Source organism: Saimiri boliviensis, chromosome 19 (assembly GCF_048565385.1).
Source record: "Saimiri boliviensis isolate mSaiBol1 chromosome 19, mSaiBol1.pri, whole genome shotgun sequence".
NCBI lineage: Eukaryota > Metazoa > Chordata > Mammalia > Primates > Cebidae > Saimiri > Saimiri boliviensis.
Genome location: NC_133467.1, coordinates 38,772,507 through 38,793,435, shown reverse-complemented (window position 1 = coordinate 38,793,435; position 20,929 = coordinate 38,772,507). Strand labels below are relative to the sequence as shown.

Genomic DNA, 20,929 nt, shown 5'->3' with positions numbered 1-20,929 from the left:
ACTGCAACCTCCGCCTCCTGGGTTCAGGCAATTCTCCTGCCTCAGCCTCCCGAGTAGCTGGGATTACAGGCACGCGCCACCATGCCCAGCTAATGTTTTGCATTTTTAGTAGAGACGGGGTTTCACCATGTTGACCAGGATGGTCTCGATCTCTTGACCTCGTGATCCACCCGCCTCAGCCTCCCAAAGTGCTGGGATTACAGGCTTGAGCCACCGCGCCTGGCAAGACTGTTATTTTGTTTGTTCTGGTCTGTCACTGACTCCCTTTTTCATGCTCCTGACCTCTGACCCCGCTGTCTCTGCGGCTCCTCCATGGCACCCCTCACCTCTGCCTGTGGCTTTCCCCCTGAACTCTTGCTCTACCCAGAAAGGTGGTTGAGGAAGTTGTCCTAATCTGAGCTGCAGATGGGTCAAGCTGGGAAGCGAGAAGCCCCCAGGGCATTGTTGCTTCTTCTGGACAGACAGAACTTGGGTAGGTGGTGGAGAGCACCCCAGTAAACACCATTAGCTCCTAAGCACTCTAATGTTGCTTCCCAGGAGCTTAAGGGCTCCCTCCCCTATTCGATCTGCCCTTCCCCCGCCTGAGGTCAGCCAGACCTGGGCAACACGGATTCACAGCACAGGATGCTGGCTTTGGAGTGCCTCGAGCTTCTAGCCCCGCATCTGGGCTCTGGGCAGATCCCTGCAGAGAGGGTCGGACTTTGGCTCCAGCTCTGCTGACCTTAGAAGGGTGGGCACTACCACCATGCTGAACCCCTCCTTCCTGAAGGAGGTTTTGTGGAAGGCTGGGGTGGGTGGGGTCTGCGTTCTTCTCTATTGCTTCAAGCCCCAGAAAAGCATGGTATTGGAGGAGGCGGATTATCATGCTGACAGCTGAAAAATCAGATGATTATTGTGAACCCAAAATATTTAAGACAGGTCTAAATCAACTTAGAGAGTTTATTTTGCCAAGGTTAAGGACGTGCTGTGACACAGCCTCAAGAGGTCCTGAGGCCGTGTGCCCAAGGTGGTGGGGGCACAGCTTGCTTTTTTACATTTGAGGGAGACGTGAGACATCAGTCAATATCTGTGAGACGTACATTGGTTAGAGATTAAGTTTTCTTCCACGTGGTGTGAATGCTGCTCCCCCTGATTTTGGCCCGGACCTCCACCGACAGGAAGTGGGTTCCTAGGGGGTGGCAGCAGGTACCTCATTGTGTAGGGAGGGTGGGCTTGCTGCTCATTCCTCCCCGTCTCCCCCCACTCTCAGCCAGATTACTTTGAGCCTCTTCAACCAGGTCCTGAGATCATTGATGGGTGAGATGAGGAGGTGAGGAAAGAGGCTAAACACAGAGAATAAAAGGGAGGGGAGATGGTAAAGTGGGAATCTTTAAAAATACACACATATGTGTGTATGTGTGTGTGTACATATATATAAATTTTTTTTTTTTTTTTTGAGACGGAGTTTCGCTCTCGTTACCCAGGCTGGAGTGCAATGGCGCGATCTCGGCTCACCGCAACCTCCGCCTCCTGGGTTCAGGCAATTCTCCTGCCTCAGCCTCCTGAGTAGCTGAGATTACAGGCACGTGCCACCACGCCCAGCTAATTTTTGTATTTTTAGTAGAGACGGGGTTTCACCATGTTGACCAGGATGGTCTCGATCTCTTGACCTCGTGATCCACCCGCCTCGGCCTCCCAAAGTGCTGGGATTACAAGCTTGAGCCACCGCACCCGGCCTATATATAAATTTTTAAAAGCTCAGGTCTGGTGGCACACACCTATGGTCCCAGCTGTTCCGGAGGCTCAGATGGGAGGCTCACTTGAGCCTGGGAGCTCGAGTCTGCAGTGAGCCATGATCAAGCCACTTCACTCTAGCCTGGGTGACAGGATGAGACCCTGGCTTTAGAAACTAAACTAAAATAAAACACATTAAATTCAAGGAACTTGGCAGTATAAACCAAAATGAAAGGAAGCAGTAATAGTTTAGTAAGAGGGAGTGACATTCGGCAAAAAGGAGAATGAATGGCTATGAACCACGGAGTGCGCACCAGCCTTGCCTGGATCATCCCGTTTACACTGTCCCACAGTCTCGGAAGCGACACTCCATTCCACCTGTGAAGCAACTGAGGCTCAGAGAGAGCCAGAGGATGCCCACCGAGACCCATCTGGCTGCAGAGCTCCTGGATTTTCCAGTCACTCCGTGCTGTTTCGTATTTTGTTTCGCTCTGTTTGGTTTCAGGAGAAGCGGGAGTGGGGAGGCAGAAGAACCAAGGGGCATTTGGAAAACTGTGGGGTTTTGCTTCTTGGAAGTCCCAAGACAGAGAGACTCTTTCTCTGAAATGAGGAGAGGAGTGAAGAGGCTATTGTTTCCTGGACTGGGCAGGTAGGGAGGGATAGTTGGAGACCCTTTGTGCTGCAGGAAAAAGATTAGAAGCGTATACATCTAAGTGCTAGCCATGTTTCCTTTGGAGAGAGACAATGAGATGAGGGAGAAGATTTTCCGTTTTCACTTTACTTTATATACATTTGTATTTATTTATTTAGTTGGTTAGTTATTTATTGAGTTTGGAGACAGGGTCCCGCTCTGTTGCCCAGGCTGGAGTGCAGTAGTGCAATCACGGCTCACCGAAGCCTCGATCTCCCAGACTAAAGCAATCTTCCTGCCTCGGCCTCCCATGGTACACCTGGAGAGGTAAATGCCTTTGGCTTCATCTTACATGCAGGAAACAGAGTGTTCCCAGTTCACTCCATTGCCCACACTTACTGCATTGTCTCTGAATGACAGTGAGTTCAAAGCCTCCTGCTCAGGATAATAACATGGCTCAGAGAAGAGAAATACTTTTTTTAATGCCATCTGCCAGGGCTGTCTATAAAAAACATAATTTGAGAGCCACTTGGAGGACTTTCTCCCCACACCAATCCACTCAGAAATATCCTCCCTTTGGCCCGCCATGGATCATTGAAACTTCACCAATAGCAACTGATGTCTCTGTGTTACTACGAGGTGGCCGCCTCTCACCTCCCAGTGGCAGTCATCACCTCTGGAGTGGTAACACTTTAAGCTCCTAGTGCTGCAGCTCCGCTTAGTTTTATCAGAAGCATGCCTCCCAGTGGGCAGCACTACAGAGTGGCCGGGGACCTAATGATACCCAGGAAGAGGCTAAGGTGAGGGACAGAAGGTGTTTAAAAGGCAAATGCTGGCCGGGCGCGGTGGCTCAAGCCTGTAATCCCAGCACTTTGGGAGGCCGAGGCAGGTAGATCACGAGGTCGAGAGATCGAGACCATCCTGGTCAACATGGTGACACCCCATCTCTACTAAAAATACAAAAAATTAGCTGGGCATGGTGGCACGTGCCTGTAATCCCAGCTACTCAGGAGGCTGAGGCAGGAGAATTGCCTGAACCCAGGGGGCGGAGGTTGCGATGAGCCGAGATCACGCCATTGCACTCCAGCCTGGGTAACAGGAGCGAAACTCCGTCTCAAAAAAAAAAAAAAAAAAAAAAAAAAAAGGCAAATGCTAACAAAGAAAAAAAAAAAGAGAGAGAATAAAAAGCAAATGTTATGGTCTCGCCTATCTTCTTCTCTATCCTTTAAAGAAAAGAAAGAATAAACCAGTGAGGTGGCTCACACCTGTAATCCTAGCGCTTCAGGCGGCTAAGGTGGGTGGATCCCTTGAGCTCAGGAGTTTGAGACCAGCCTGGGCAACAGAGTGAAACACCTTCTCTACAAAAAATACAAAAATTAGCCGGGTATGGTGGCGTGTACCTGTAGTCTCAGCTACTCGGGACGCTGAGGCAGATTGCTTGAACCTGGGAGGCAGAGGCTGCAGGTGGCTGTGATCACGCCACTGCACTCCAGGCTGGGTGACAGAGGAAACTCCATTAAAAAAAATAAATAAGGCCGGGCGCGGTGGCTCAAGCCTGTAATCCCAGCACTTTGGGAGGCCGAGGCAGGTAGATCACGAGGTCGAGAGATCGAGACCATCCTGGTCAACATGGTGAAACCCCGTCTCTACTAAAAATACAAAAAACTAGCTGAGCATGGTAGCGCGTGCCTGTAATCCCAGCTACTCAGGAGGCTGAGGCAGGAGAATTGCCTGAGCCCAGGAGGCGGAGGTTGCGGTGAGCCGAGATCGCGCCATTGCACTCCAGCCTGGGTAACAAGAGCGAAAACGCCGTCTCAAAAAAAAAAAAAAAAATATATATATATATATATATATATATATGCCATTTTGTTTCAGCTATGCCTCCTATAGCCTCCCTCCACCTTAATTTTTTTGGAACATTGCTTTAAGGTTTCAGAATATATCTCTTTAAGACTGGAATTCCAGATTGGATGTGGTGGCTTATGCCTGTAATCCCAACACTTTGAGAGGCTAAGGCAGGAGGATTGCTTGAGCCAGGGAGTTCAAGACCAGCCTGAGCAACATAGGGAGACCCTGTCTCCATGAAAAAAAAAAAATTACCATGGTCCCAGCTAGTCAGGAGGCTGAGGTGGGAAGGTCACTCAGGCCCAGGAGTTTGAGTCCAGGCTGGACAACATAGCAAGACCCTTGTCTCTTAAAAAAAAAAAAAGAAAAGGAAAGGAAAAAGAAGGGTCTGACTAGAACAGAAAGCATGTATCTTGTTACACATCTAATGTGTAAGAAGAAAAAAATGGGCCGGGCGCGGTGGCTCACGCCTGTAATCCCAGCACTTTGGGAGGCCGAGGCGGGTGGATCAGGAGGTCAACAGATCGAGACCATCCTGGTCAACATGGTGAAACCCCGTCTCTACTAAAAAGACAAAAAATTAGCTGGGCATGGTGGCGCGTGCCTGTAATCCCAGCTACTCAGGAGGCTGAGGCAGGAGAATTGCCTGAACCCAGGAGGCAGAGGTTGCGGTGAGCCGAGATCGCGCCATTGCACTCCAGCCTGGGTAACAAGAGTGAAACTCTGTCTCAAAAAAAAAAAAAAAAAAAGAAAAGAAAAAAAGAAAAAAAATGAAGTGGGTTTGAAAACCAATTATGCAGACTAGAAGAGGTAGCAGCAACTTTGATTACAAGGACATAGGTGACGCTTGCCATCACCAACGCCCTCACCAGCCTTCCTCCTGTGCCAAGCCTGGCTCCAGAAGAGCTGAGACAAGAGCCATAAAATGGCTTTCATGCAATAATCTCTACCTTTACAGAGGCCCACTTGGCTAGCACCCATTCATTTAAGAGTCCCTAGAAGAAAGAATTACATCAGTCTTGGGTAATGGCCCAAATTAAGCCATCAAAACCCCTAATAAAGCTTCCATTTTGAACATGTTACAATACTTGAAGTAAAATTTCCAAAGGAAAATAAAAGCCCTTCCATTTAGGGGTGGGGAGGATCTTTGGTCCCTGGGGTCACATCCCTGAGTCATAGTTTCTCTACGAAGGCTCAGGACGGGCAGAAACAAATCCCCTTCTTTGGGGAGCCCTGCCCCCACTTTCTCACCTCAGCACCTGGATGCTGCCTGAGAAGAAGGTGGAGTATTCTTCTCCCAGGGTCCCAGAAGGACAGGAGGCCAGAGACTTTGGGAGACATGTCCTCAGGTCTACATGGAGTCGGGAGGAGGTCGGGGCAAGGGCCTGCCTGCCCGTCCTGGATCTGCTGTCTTTGCTGCACCATATCCACCCAGCTGGTGTCCTCTACGATCTCCTCAGGGTCACATCCACGTGTAGGAATGCTGCAAATGCTGTGTGGGATATGGGAACCCCAGATTTCCTTACTCAGCTTTCCAAACGCTGCTCAGAAACCAAAGTTTAAAAAGGCTTAAACTGGCTGGGTGCGGTGGCTCAAGCCTGTAATCCCAGCACTTTGGGAGGCCGAGGCGGGTGGATCACAAGGTCAAGAGATCGAGACCATCCTGGTCAACATGGTGAAACCCCGTCTCTACTAAAAAAAAATACAAAAAAATCAGCTGGGCATGGTGGTGCATGCCTGTAATCCCAGCTACTCAGGAGGCTGAGGCAGGAGAATTGCCTGAACCCAGGAGGCGGAGGTTGCGGTGAGCCGAGATCGTGCCATTGCACTCCAGCCTGGGTAACAAGAGCGAAACTCTGTCTCAAAAAAAAAAAAAAAGAAAAAAAAAAGTGCTTAAACTGCCCAATATGCAGCGATCTTTAACAAATCAAATGGAAAAAGATAAATTACACAAACAAGAACATTCCAAGAATATGAAAAAATACAATATAAATGGCTAATAAGCATAAGAAAACATACCCGGTCTCATTAGGCGTTAGAGAAATGCTAGTTAAAGCAACGAAAAGATAGGATTTTCAAAAATAGGCCGGGCGCAGTGGCTCAAGCCTGTAATCCCAGCACTTTGGGAGGCCGAGGCGGGTGGATCACGAGGTCGAGAGATCGAGACCATCCTGGTCAACATGGTGAAACCCCGTCTCTACTAAAAATACAAAAAATTAGCTGGGCATGGTGGCTCGTGCCTGTAATCCCAGCTACTCGGGAGGCTGAGGCAGGAGAATTGCCTGAACCCAGGAGGCAGAGGTTGCGGTGAGCCAAGATCGTGCCATTGCACTCCAGCCTGGGTAACAAGAGCGAAACTCCGTCTCAAATAAAATAAAATAAAATAAAATAAAAAAATAAAAAATAAAAAATAAATAAGGAGATTGATAATATGCAGGATCAGAAGGAGTGTGGGGAAAAAGGCCACTCTTGAATTCTACTGGCCAGACTATAAAATGGTGGAACACTTTTAGAAGGAAATTTAGCAACATCTAGCAACATTTGAAATGGAAATCCATTGATCTCCCTTATGGAAATTGACAAATATATAAGTACATTAATAGGATGGTCATTGCAACAATGTTCATAATATTGAAAGGTTGAGCCGGGCACGGTGGCTCAAGCCTGTAATCCCAGCACTTTGGGAGGCCGAGGCGGCTGGATCACGAGGTCGAGAGATCGAGACCATCCTGGTCAACATGGTGAAACCCCGTCTCTACTAAAAAATACAAAAAATTGGCTGGGCATGGTGGCGCGTGCCTGTAATCCCAGCTCCTCAGGAGGCTGAGGCAGGAGAATTGCCTGAACCCAGGAGGCGGAGGTTGCGGTGAGCCGAGATCGTGCCATTGCACTCCAGCCTGGGTAACAAGAGCGAAACTCCGTCTCAAAAAAAAAAAAAAAAAAAAAATATTGAAAGGTTGGAAACAACCAATAGGAGAATGGTGAAATATATTATGGAACATCCATCATATGAACACCAAGCACCTTAATGTATAGTTTTCTATACACCAACACAGAAGGCTATCCAAGAAATGCGGTGGTGGTGGTAGGAACTAGAAAGAATAATCTCATTTTATTTCTATATTTAAAAAAATTTTTCTAGATAAGAGTCTTGCTCTGTCACCCAAGCTGGAGTGCAGTGATGCCATCTTGTCTCACTGCAATCTCTACCTCCCAGGTTCAAGCAATTCTCCTGCCTCAGCCTCCCAAGTAGTTGGGAATATAGGCATGCACCACCAGGCCTGGGTAATTTTTTTGTATTTTTAGTAGAGATGGGGTTTTGCCATGTTGGCCAGGCTAATCTTGAACTCCTGACCTCAGGTAATCTGCCTGCCTCAGCCTCCCAAAGTACTGGGATTACAGGCACAAGCCACTGTGCCCAGCCTCACTTTAATTAAAACTGTATAAAAATTAAGCTATATGGGCCGGGCGCGGTGGCTCAAGCCTGTAATCCCAGCACTTTGGGAGGCCGAGGCGGGTGGATCACGAGGTCGAGAGATCGAGACCATCCTGGTCAACATGGTGAAACCCCGTCTCTACTAAAAATACAAAAAAAATTAGCTGGGCAAGGTGGCTCGTGCCTGTAATCCCAGCTACTCGGGAGGCTGAGGCAGGAGAATTGCCTGAACCCAGAAGGTGGAGGTTGTGGTGAGCCGAGTTCGCGCCATTGCACTCCAGCCAGGGTAACAAGAGCGAAACTCCGTCTCAAAAAAAAAAAAAAAAAAAAAAAAAAAAAAGCTATATGGTTTTAACTAATTAAATTTATATTTATTTGTTTATTCATCTATATGTTCATTGAAAAGAATTTGGCCTGTGTTGCCAGTACTGTGGGAGGCTGAGGCAGATTGCTTGAGCCCAGGACTTATGTTACCAGCCTGGGCAACATAATGAGACCCCCTCTCTACAAAAAAATTAAAGCAATTTAGATGTGGTAGGCTCCTGCAGTCCTAGCTACTTTGGGGCAGAGAGGAGAGGCTGGGGGGGAAGACTGTGTAAGCCCTGAGGCTTCAGTGAGCCATGATTGCACCACTGCACTCTAGCCTGGGTGGCAGAGCGAGATCCTATTTAAAAAAAAAAAAAGTAGCCGGGCGCGGTGGCTCAAGCCTGTAATCCCAGCACTTTGGGAGGCCGAGGCGGGTGGATCACGAGGTCAAGAGATCGAGACCATCCTGGTCGACATGGTGAAACCCCGTCTCTACTAAAAATACAAAAAATCAGCTGGGCATGGTGGCGTGTGCCTGTAATCCCAGCTACTCAGGAGGCTGAGGCAGGAGAATTGCCTGAACCCAGGAGGCGGAGGTTGCGGTGAGCCGAGATCACGCCATTGCACTCCAGCCTGGATAAGGAGAGCGAAACTCCGCCTCAAAAAAAAAAAAAAAAAAAAAAAAAAAAGTAAGGAAAATAAAAGGATTTGTAGAGACAGAGCTTCCCTTACCATGCCAAATGTAGCTAACAGTGGTTACCTGAAGAATTGGATCACGGAGCAATTTTTATTTTTCACATTATATATCAATCATACAGTTTTAATTTTTTTTTTTTTTTTTTTTTTTTTTTTTTTTTTTTTTTTTTTTTTGAGACGGAGTTTCGGTCTTGTTACCCAGTCTGGAGTGCAATGGCGCAATCTCGGCTCACCGCAACCTCCGCCTCCTGGGTTCAGGCAATTCTGCCTCAGCCTCCCGAGTAGCTGGGATTACAGGCACGCGCCACCATGCCCAGCTACTTTTTTGTATTTTTAGTAGAGACGGGGTTTCACCATGTTGACCAGGATGGTCTCGATCTCTTGACCTCGTGATCCGCCCGCCTCGGCCTCCCAAAGTGCTGGGATTACAGGCTTGAGCCACCGCGCCCGGCTCAGTTTTAAATTTTTTTATTTTTTTATTTTTTTTTTGAGACGGAGTTTCGCTACTGTTTCCCAGGCTGGAGTGCAATGGCGCGATCTCGGCTCACCGCAACCTCCGCCTCCTGGGTTCAGGCGATTCTCCTGCCTCAGCCTCCTGAGTAGCTGGGATTACAGGCACGCGCCACCATGCCCAGCTAATGTTTTTTTTGTATTTTTAGTAGAGACGGGGTTTCACCATGTTGACCAGGATGGTCTCGATCTCTCGACCTCGTGATCCACCCGCCTCGGCCTCCCAAAGTGCTGGGATTACAGGCTTGAGCCACCGCGCCCAGCCCAGTTTTAAATTTTTATATTAAGTTTGAAATCCATGTATAAACAATTGAAATGGTGAAAGAATACAATAACATTGTTGCCTATAAGATGGGCAAAAAATGTGAAGGTTAAAGTCTAGTATTGGTGAGAACATGAGGAAACGGGACCACTCATTTAGGGCTAAGGAGAGTGTCAATTGACGCCTTACTAACAAAAACAATTTGTCAATATCTCACAAAAATTAAACTGTGCAAACTGTTTTACCTAGGAATTCCATTTCTAGGATGCAGTCCCTTAGAAACACCTGCACAAGTAGGGAAGAAATAGGTACAGGCTGAGGCGGTGGCTCATGTCTGTAATCCCAGCACTTTGGGAGGCTGAGGCAGGTGGATCACCTGATGTCAGGAGTTCAAGACCAGCCTGGCCAACATGGCAAAACCCTGTCTCTACTAAAAGCATAAAAAGTACCTGGGCGTGGTGGCATTCACCTGTAATCCCAGCTACTCAGGAGGCTGAGGCAGGAGAATCACTTGAACCCGGGAGGCGGAAGTTGCAGCAAGCCGAAATGGAGCCACTGTACTCCAGCCTGGATGAAGGAGTGAGATTCTGTCTCAAAAAAAAAAAAAAAGAAAAGAAAAAAAAGAAAAAAGAAAAAAGAAAAAGAAAAGAAAAGAAAGAAAGAAGTAGGTACAGGTTGAGTATCCTTAATCTGAAAATCTGAAATCCAAAATGCTCCAAAACCTGAAATGTTTTGAGCGCCAGTGTGACACCACAGGTGGAAAACTTCATGCCTGACCTCACATGCTGGGTCACTGTCAAGACTGTTTCAGGTACAAATTATTTAAAATATTGTATAAAATTACCTTCAGGCTATGTGTATAAGGTATTTATGAAACATAAATAAATTTGCATTTAGACTTGGGTCCCATCCCCAAGATACCTCATTACATATATATATAAATATATAAAATGTTCCAAAATCTGGAAAAAAATCTGAAATCTGAAACACTTCTGGTCCCAAGCATTTTGCATAAAGGATACCCAATCTGTAATAATAAAAATCACACAAGCTATCGTTTATTAGATACGTGGTACTATTCGAAGCACTTAGGGATAAAGAGAATCACATCCCCCTCATGTAAAAGCTTTCCATGCGCCAGGTACTTCTCTGAGCGCTTTGCGTGCTCTGCCTTATTTACACAGGGTTTACAACATCCCTATGAAGTGGATGTTTTCATTATATCCAATTTACAGATAAGGCAGTTACAGCATAGAAAGGGGAAGTAACCCACTCAAAGTTGCACAGCTGGCCGGGCGCGGTGGCTCAAGCCTGTAATCCCAGCACTCTGGGAGGCCGAGGTGGGTGGATCACGAGGTCAAGAGATCGAGACCATCCTGGTCAACATGGTGAAACCCTGTCTGTACTAAAAATACAAAAAATTAGCTGGGCATGGTGGCACGTGCCTGTAGTCCCAGCTGCTTGGGAGGCTGAGGCAGGAGAATTGCCTGAACTCAGGAGGCGAAGGTTGCGGTGAGCCGAGATCACGCCATTGCACTCCAGCCTGGGTAACAAGAGTGAAATTCCAACTCAAATTTAAAAAAAAAAAAATGTTGCACAGCTAGTGAGTAGCAGAGCCCAGGATCTGAAGCCAGTCAGTAGCTTCAGGCTCTGGCCTGGAACCTCTAGGCATATAACTTCGCAGCCCCTTCACACAGAGTACTTTTGTGTTTTGTTGCTTGGGTGGCTGGCCAGCACGTTCGGCCCTTTCTATATTGGGTGGGAGGCAAAAGGCCAGATACTCACCTTCCCAGGCCTCAGGCCTCCTTGCTGCGACCAGTAAGCATGTGACTTGATCTTGGACACAGCCAGGTGTGCCTGTTCTGGTTGCTGCAGGAAAGGCTGGTGCGTGGATGGGTCAGGAGGCTGCAGGAGCTCCCAGGGTCCAGCGCTGCTGGAGGGGCCATGGCAGCACCGGGAATTGAGGGGTGGAGACAGTGTCCTTCGAGTGGGATCCAGGACAAGGAAGGGCTCTCTGGCTGCAACCACTTCTGCCACTGGGGCCTTGCGAACAGTTGGGGTGATTCACGGGCTGAGGCAGGCAAGACCCAGAAGGAGAGTCCCCAGGGTAACCCCAAAGGATTGAGCCCAGCCCACTTCAGCAAGTAACAGTTCTCTTGAAAAACAGCCTCTTCTGAGCTTCTGGGTCCTAAGAGAAACCAACCAGGGAGCACGGGACACCAGACGGCCTGTGACTCAAGCCTCCTTATGAACTGCAGACTATCGGATCCACCTAGCCAACCCCGGAACCAAGCCCAGGAGCTCCTCCTCTTCAAGTAGAACTGGGCTGAGCCTGAAAATAACCCTGAGAGTGAAGCTGCGGAGTCACCTGGCTCGCCCAGTATTGTCAATACCCTCTCCCACCTCCATCCACCCCAAGGCCTTCAGAAGTTACACATGAAGGGTATGGAGAAGAAGAAAAACATTCTAGGCTGGGTTACAGGTGGCTGGCTCTCCACTAAACACCATCACCAGCGAGAAGCGGTCTATTATTAAGAGATTAACAGCAGCCCGGTGCGGTGGCTCACACCTGTAATCCCAGCACTTTGGGAGGCTGAGACAGGAGAATTGCTTAAACCTGGGAGGCGGAGATTGCAGTGAGGTTGCAGGATCACACCACTGCACTCCAGCCTGGCACCTGGCAAGGAGCAAGACTCTGTCTCAAAAAAAAAAAAAAAAGAGATTAACAGCAAAAATTTTAGAACCAGACTGTGTGTGTGAATTCCACTTCCACAAGTTACTAGCTTTATGAATCTGAGCAAGTTATTTAATCTCTGTTCCTCAGTTTCCTCATCTCTAAAAGAGAGAAAGTAAAATATCTACCCCCGTCATAGGGTGTTTTGAAAATTACATGATGATATACATACAGCACTTAGAAAAACACCCAGAACCTAATGTACGTTGTGTTACTGTTATTGTTGCAGTGAAAAAGCCCTTCTGAGAACGTTCTAGAGATCTGCTGAACAACAATGTGAAATACTTAACACTACTGAGTTATACATTTGAAAATGGTTAAGATGGTAAATTTAATGTTATGTGTCTTTTTTTTTTTTTTTTTTGAGATGGAGTCTTACTCTGTTGCCCAGGCTGGAGTGCAATGGCACAATCTTGGCTCACTGCAACCTCTGCCTTCTAGGTTCAAGCAATTCTCCTGCCTCAGCCTCCCAAGTAGCTGGGATTACAGGCTTGTGCCACCACGCCCAGCTGATTTTTGTGTCTTTAGTAGAGATGGGGATTCACCATGTTGGCCAGACTGGTCTCAAACTCCTGACTTCAGGTGATCCACCTACCTTGGCCTCCCAAAGTGCTGGGATTACAGGCATAAGCCACTATGCCTGGCCAGAAATGGAAGTTTTTAAACATAGAATTCTCTAATTATGATTTTCACTTTCAGGCTGGGTGTAGTGGCTCGCTCCTGTAATCTCAGTGCTTTGGGATGCCAAGGCAAAGCAGTCAGTTGAGGTCAGGAGTTTGAGACCAGCCTAGGCAACACAGGGAGACCTCATCTCTTAAAAATAAAATTAGCCAGGCATGGTGGGGCACACCTGTAGTCTTAGCTACTTGGGAGGCTGAGGCAGGGGATTCCTTGAACTCAGGAGTTTGAGGTTACAGTGAGCCGATGGTGCCCCTGCATGTCAACCTGGGTGACAGAGCAAGACCCTGTCTCTGGAAAAGAAAAGGAAAGAAAATGATTGGTCTTTTTATTAAATTGCAGATAATTAGAAATGCCTCTTTATTTAAAAAATAATAAAGCCTTTCTGAGAGATGGCCTTAGAAGTTAGTGGAGAAGGGCCGGGCGCGGTGGCTCAAGCCTGTAATCCCAGCACTTTGGGAGGCCGAGGCGGGTGGATCACGAGGTCGAGAGATCGAGACCATCCTGGTCAACATGGTGAAACCCCGTCTCTACTAAAAATAACAAAAAACTAGCTGGGCGTGGTGGCACGTGCCTGTAATCCCAGCTACTCAGGAGGCTGAGGCAGGAGAATTGCCTGAACCCAGGAGGCGGAGGTTGCGGTGAGCCAAGATCGCGCCATTGCACTGGGTAACAAGAGCGAAACTCCGTCTCAAAAAAATATATATATAATAATAATAAAGCCTTTCTGAGAGATGGCCTTAGAAGTTAGTGGAGAAGGGCCGGGCGTGGTGGCTCAAGCCTGTAATCCCAGCACTTTGGGAGGCCGAGGCGGGTGGATCACGAGGTCAAGAGATCGAGACCATCCTGGTCAACATGGTGAAACCCCGTCTCTACTAAAAATACAAAAATTAGCTGGGCATGGTGGCGTGTGCCTGTAATTCCAGCTACTCAGGAGGCTGAGGCAGGAGAATTGTCTGAACCCAGGAGGCGGAGGTTGCGGTGAGCCGAGATCGCGCCATTGCACTCCAGCCTGGGTAACAAGAGCGAAAAACTCCGTCTCAAAAAAAACCCAAAAAAACAAAAAAAAAACAAAAAAAATTAGCTATGTGTGGTGGTGTGGGCCTGTAGTCCCAGCTACCTGGGAGGCTGAGGCAGGAGAATTGCTTGAACCTGGGAGGCAGAGGTTGCAGTAACCCGAGATTGCGCCACTGCACTCCAGCCTGACCCCTCCCAACAGAGGGAGACTCTGTCTCCAAAGAAAAAAGAAAAAAGAAGAAGTTAGTGGAGAAGGCAAATGCTCTAGTGGGCAGCATTTCAGGTAGAATCTGGCATTGCATTGGTCACATGTCTTGGAGGAGACACGGCCCCAGGGTCTGCCCTGACTCATGAGCAGGCCGATGCCTTGGCTGGGTGTACAGACTTGAATAGAATAAAAATCAAAGGGCTGGTGAGACGGGCTTTGGGAAGAAGGCTTGAGAATGGAAGAGCTCAGAATGCAAGAATATTTGTGTGTAGTGTGGCCATTCACCATCAGGCCGTCTCCCTGGAGGATGCTCATGACGCCAGAGGGTGAGGCAAACCTGTTTTGTGGATGTCATCGTTTTCTCACTGGATATTCCATGAACAAAGAAGTTGTGGTGACCAGAGCAAAGGACTTCCTCTTTCTGAGTCAGACCCAGCTGGAGCCACTGCGGAAGGTATAGAAACTACCACACCAGTCCACCACCCAGGTTGTTTTCACTACTCTCTGCCAACATGGAGGGAGCAGAAATGCATCTTCTTTAGAAGGCAGTTTCTTTCTTTCTTTCTTTCTTTTTGAGACAGAGTCTCGCTCTGTCTCCAGGCTGGAGTGCAGTGGTGCGATCTCAGCTCACTGCAACCTCCCCCTCCCAGGTTCAAGTGATTCTCCTGCCTTAGCCTCCCGAATAGCTGGGACTACAGGCGCACGCCACCACGCCCAGCTAATTTTTGTATTTTTAGTAGAAATGGAATTTCACCATGTTGGCCAGTATGGTCTTGATCTCTTTACCTCACGATCCGCTCACCTCGTAGAAGGCAGTTTCATATTTCTAGGTTTGGATTTGCTTTCTCTGACCTGATACTGCCACCACGACCATCTCTGGGCATCCTGGGTGTCTCATACACTACCACGGTGCCCCACACTGAGTTACCACTTCTGGCAAAGGGTCTCACTGTACAGTGAAAGACTGGCAACGATGTCCAGTGTGTGAAGAGTCCTGCAAGTGTTAACCCATCTTCACAGCAACCATACAGAGCCAGGCACTAGAATCAGCTCCGTTTTACAGATAAGGAAACCAAGTCACAGAGAAGTTTCATAAATTGCCTGAAGTCAGTTGTAATTGAGTAGAGAGGCTCGTATTTGAACCCAGGACACTACGGCTCCGAGTCCTGGCTGTGAACCCATGGGAGCTACAGATCTTATCAGGTACCTCGTCCCCCAGAGGCAGCTGGCCTTAGGGAAGGCTCAGTTATGGCAAAACCTTCTGAGGTTGGAATGCTGGCCACAGAATGCCGGTTATGCTCTGAACCTGCAACCATTCCGCAGCACGGTTTCTCTCAGCCGGAATACATAGTGGGCGCAGGATCAGAGAGGTATCCGTGGACTGGGGTTCTCGCCATGACACCTCACGACGCATTCACAACATTTTCCCTTGCAGTCCCATGACTCCCAGCTCTGCAAGGTTGGAGGTTTGATACCCTGCGGAGATTTGCTTCCACAAAAATAAGCATTGAACTGGAACCTGAGACAGCCACCTCGCTTTTCTGGGCTCCTTATGCCATTGAGTCAACAGGCAGAAAAGGAGGAGGAGATGCAAACCGTGGTGATCAATCCTGACATCTTGAGGATTTACAGGAAATAGAGTGGCTGTCACACAGCAGGGCCAGGGAGGAGGATGAGGACAACCCTGAGCAGCCCCTGGGAAAATGCTGTACCGCCATGCCCAATGGTTAAGGTTAGCAGCAGATGAAAGCCTGGGATAACCACGACTTCAGGTCCTTTAGGAGTGAAGGTTTAGGTCACACCATGAGGAAAGAACCCCAACCATCTTCAGTTCTGGCTGTATTCGCATAGCCGTTAAGCGGCTGCACTCTGGTACCAGACTGGCTGGGTTTGAATCTGTGTGCTAACACTGCTGGCTGTGTGCCTTTTCTTACGTTAGTTTGCTCATCTATAAAATTGAGATAATAATAATATCTCAAATGGTAATTTTGAGAATTAAATGAGTGATACTCATAAAGCACTTAGAACAAGGTCTGGCATGTAATAAACACTCTATAAATGTTACCTATTATTAAGTCAAAGGAGTGAGAAGTAAAAAAGAAAACTCATAAATACAAGCTACAACCTCAGGATCAGTTGGGAAAATGAGACTGGGACACACGGAACCCTGTACAGAAATGTGTATGCCAGTTTTACTTGTAATAGCCAAAAACTGGAAAGAAAATCCCCATACACCCTTCAATGTGTGAATGATTAAATGAACTGGTAAGTTTAGGCCATGGTTTATTACTCACCAATAAAAATGAATGAATGATTGATACATGTAGTGACCTGGCTAAATCTTCAGAGAATCATGCTGAGTGAAGAAAGCTAATCAAGAGGTTTCACACTGTATGATTCCATCTAAAGAACGTTCTTTTTTTTTTTTTGGACAGTCTTTGTCTGTTTTCCAGGCTGGAGTGCGCTGGCATGATCATGGCTCACTGCAGCTTCAACCTCCAGGGCTCAAGGGATCTTCCTGCTTCAGCCTTCCAAGCACCTGGGACCACAGGTGAGTGCCACCATGCCCAGCTAATGTTTAAAAAATTTTTTTTGTAGAGATGGTGGCTGGGTATGGTGGCTCACACCGGTAATCTTAGCACTTTAGGAGGCTGAGGTGGGCAGATCACTTGAGGTCAGGAGTTCAAGATGAGCCTGGCCAACATGGCAAAACCCTGTCTCTACTAAAAATACAAAAATTAGCCAGGTGTGGTGGCACCTGCCTGTAATCCCAGCTACTCAGGAGGCTGAGGCAGGAGAACTGCTTGAACCCGGGAGGTAGAGGTTGCAGTGAATGGAGATCATGCCACTGCACTCCAGCTTGGGTGACAGAGTAAAACCGTGTCTCAAAAAAAAAAAAAATTTTTTTTTTTTGGTAGAGAGGGTTTTGCCATATTGCCTAAGCTCGTCTCCAACTCCTGGGCTCAAGTAATCCACTTCGGCCTCCCAAAGTGCTGGGATTACAGACGTGAGCCACAGGCACCCAGCCTATAGAACAGGGGTCCCTAACCCCCAAGACTGCAAACTGCTACTGGCTTTCACCATGTTGGTCAGGCTGGTCTTGAACTCCCAACCGCAGGTGATCCACCTGCCTTGGCCTCCAAAGTGCTTGGATTACAGGCATGAGCCACCACGCCTTGCCCCCTTTCTTTATTCTTGACCCTTGGGAGTTTGATAATTAAAATGCCTTGAGGTAGTCTTATTTGGGTTAAATCTACTTGGTGTTCTATAACCTTCTTGTACTTGAATACTGATATCTTACCCTAAGTTTGAAATGCTCTCTGTTTTCATCCCTTTGAATAAACTTTCTCTTTTCTTCTTGGAGATGGAGTTTCGCTTAGTTGCTCAGACTGGAGTGCAGTGGCATGACCTCGGCTCACTGCAACCTCTGCCTCCTGAGTTCAAGCAATTCTCCTGCCTCAGCCTCCCAAATAGCTGGGATTAGAAGCACACGCCTAGCTAATTTTTGTGTTTTTAGTACAGATGGGGTTTCGCCATGTTGTTCAGGCTAGTCTTGAACTCCTGACCTCAGGTGATTTACCTGCCTTGGCTTCCCAAAGAGCTGGCATTACAGGCATGAGCCACCATGCCCAGCCCCCTTTGAATAAACTTCCTATTCTTATCTCTTTACCTCCTCTTTAAAGCCAATAACTATTAGATTTGCCCTTCTGTACCTATTCTCTATATCCCGTAGGCATAATTCTTTTTTATTCTTTTAAATTTTGTCCTATGTATTTTCAAGTAGCCTGTCTTCAAGTTCACTAATTCTTTCTTCAGCTTGATCAATTCTGCTGTTAAGAGACTCTGATGCATTCTTTTTTTTTTTTTTTTTTTTTTTGTGAGATGGAGTTTCGCTCTTGTTACCCAGGCTGGAGTGCAATGGCGCGATCTCGGCTCACCGCAACCTCCGCCTCCTGGGTTCAGGCAATTCTCCTGCCTCAGCCTCCTGAGTAGCTGGGATTACAGGCACGCGCCACCATGCCCAGCTAATTTTTAGTATTTTTAGTAGAGACGGGGGTTTCACCTTGTTGACCAGGATGGTCTCGATCTCTTGATCTCGTGATCCACCTACCTCGGCCTCCCAAAGTGCTGGGATTATAGGCTTGAGCCACCGCGCCCGGCCTTTTTTTTTTTTTGAGACGGAGTTTCACTCTTGTTACCCAGGCTGGAGTGCAATGGTGCGATCTCGGCTCACCGCAACCTCCGCCTCCTGGGTTCAAGCAATTCTCCTGCCTCAGCCTCCTGAGTAGCTGGGATTACAAGCACGTGCCACCATGCCCAGCTAATTTTTTTTTGTATTTTTAGTAGAGACGGGGTTTCACCATGTTGACCAGGATGGTCTCGATCTCTCGACCTCATGATCCACCCGCCTCAGCCTCCCAAAGTGCTGGGATTACAGGCTTGAGCCACCGCGCCCGGCCAGGATCTGATGCATTCTTAAGCATATCAGTTGCATTTATCAATTCCAGAATTTCTGCTTGATTCTTTTTATTTCAATCTCTTTGTTAAGTTTATCTGATATAATTGTGAATTCCTTCTCCATGTTATCTTGAATTTCTTTCAGTTTCCTCAAAATACTTATTTTGAGTTCTCTGTCTGAAAGACTTCTGTTTGAAGAAGATTGGTCCCTGGTGCCTTATGTCATTTGTTTAGTGAAGGCATGGTCTTGATGCTTGCCAATGTCTGTCCGTGTCTAGGCATTGAAGAGCTGGGTATTTATTTTAGTCTTTGCAGTTTGGGCTTGTTTGTACCTGTCTTTTTTTTTTTTTTTTTTAGATGGAGTTTTGCTCTTTTTGCCCAGGCTGGAGTGCGATGGCACAATCTCGGCTCACTGCAACCTCTGCCTCCCGGGTTCTAGTGATTATCCTGCCTCAGTCTCCCGAGTAGCTGGAATTACAGGTGCCCAGCACCACACCTGGCTAACTTTTATTTTTAGTAGAGACGGGGTTTCACCATATTGGCCAGGCTGATCTCAAACTACTGACCTCAAGTGATCCGCCCGCCTCGGCCGCCCAAAGTGCTGGGATTACAGGCATGAGCCACTGCACCTGGCCATACCTGTCCTTCTTGGGAAAGCTTTCCAGGTATTTGAAGGGACTTGGGTGTTGTCATCTAAGCTGTCTCTGCATTTGGGGGCACCCCAAGGCCAGTAGTGCTGTACTTCCTGCAGCCTTATAAAGTACCACCTTAGTTGTCTTGAATAAAAGCCAAAAGAATTCTCCAGATTATCAGGTAGAAATTCTCATTTTCTTTTTGTACTTTCTATTTGGCAGATTTTATTGATTTTTTATTGCTGAAAAATGTTTCAGAAGTTCGTTACAGTTTTTTTCCCAGAGTATCATTGTAAGTAAGGTGATATAAAACTCACTTTTAACTGCCACTATCAGCCAATTTTACACACGTGTGTACACACAGACACACCCTTAGTGTTGTTTTGTGTGTTTAAGTTAGCACAAATGGTACCACATCATAAACGTCATATTCTTGAGTGAACCAGACAAACCACAGAATGACTACCTTGTAGTATTCTTTTGTAATAATATACTGCATTTTTTCTATTCTTCCCTTGATGAGCATTTAGACTATTTCTGTATTTTTGCTATTACAAACAATGCCCTGATGAACATTCTTGAATCTGTTTCCTAACGTACACATGTGTCTCTAGGTTATAGGTTAATTGGGTAATTTAGCATGTCTATTTTTCAGTTTTATTAGGTGCTATCAAGTTATTTTTCTTTTCTTTTCTTTTCTTTTCTTTTCTTTTTTTTGAGACAGAGTCTCGATCTGCTGCCCAGGCTGAAGTGCAGTGGCTCAACTTGGCTTACTGCAATCTCCACCTCCCAGGTTCAGTGACTCTCCTGCCTCAGCCTCCCAAGTAGCTGGGACTATAGGCATGCACCATCATGACCGGCTAATTTTTTGTATATTTAGTACAGACAGTGTTTCACCGTGTTAGCCAGGATAATCTCAGTCTCCTAACCTTGTGATCCACCTGCCTTGGCCTCCCAAAGTGCTTGGATTACAGGCGTGAGCCACTGCGCCTGGCCACAAGTTGGAAGCTTAAGGGGCCTCTAACTATGGCCAGTTTTACCTATGGAACATTTGTTGAACACTGGGAATGTGCAGGAGGCTGGAGAGTCATACTAAAAGCTCCTAAAAGGCAGACTAAATCTCCTATGGTCTGGAATTATTGATTAAAAAATGAAGATCTGAGGTTGGGCGCGGTGGCTCACGCCTGTAATCCCAGCACTTTGGGAGGCCGAGGCGGGTGGATCACAAGGTCAAGAGATCAAGACCATCCTGGTCAACATGGTGAAACCCCATCTCTACTAAAAATACAAAACATTAGCTGGGCATGGTGGCGCGTGCCTGTAATCCCAGCTACTCAGGAGGTTGAGGCAGGAGAATTGCCTGAATCCAGGAGGCGGAGGTTGCGGTGAGCCGAGACTGCACCATTGCACTCCAGCCTGGGTAACAAGGGTGAAACTCCGTCTCAAAAAAAAAAAAAAAAAAAAAAAGAAGTCAAATGGGCCAGGTGCGGTGGCTCACACCTGTAATCCCAGCACTTTAGACTTTAGGAGGCCAAGGAGGGCAGATCACCTGAGGTCAGGAGTTCGAGACCAGCATGGCCAACATGGTGAAACACTGTCTCTACTAAAATACAAAAAATATTAGCTGGCTGTGGTGGCAGGTGTCTGTAATCCCAGCTACTTGGGAGGTGGAGGTTGCAGTGAGCCAAGATTGTGCTACTGCACTCCAGCCTGGGTGACAGTGTGAGACTCTGTCTCAAAAAAAAAAAAAGTCAAATGGACATATTAAAACTGAAAAAACACCTGAAATTAAGACCTCAGTGT

At 47.2% G+C, this 20,929-nt stretch overlaps 1 long non-coding RNA gene across 2 annotated transcripts; it reads right to left on the bottom strand.

Moving 5' to 3' along the window:
- Positions 1-639: 639 nt before the first annotated feature.
- LOC120360165 (uncharacterized) lies at positions 640-20,555 on the bottom strand. 2 transcript variants are annotated; one of them, XR_012515182.1, is made up of 4 exons: positions 11,185-20,555; positions 9,869-9,986; positions 5,441-5,681; positions 640-1,322 (listed from the first exon to the last, which is right to left on the bottom strand). It is a non-coding gene; the product is annotated as an uncharacterized LOC120360165 (long non-coding RNA). The 2 variants fall into 2 exon arrangements; XR_012515183.1 differs by lacking the exon at positions 640-1,322 and adding an exon at positions 1,743-2,663.
- Between the last annotated feature and the right edge of the window lie 374 nt (positions 20,556-20,929).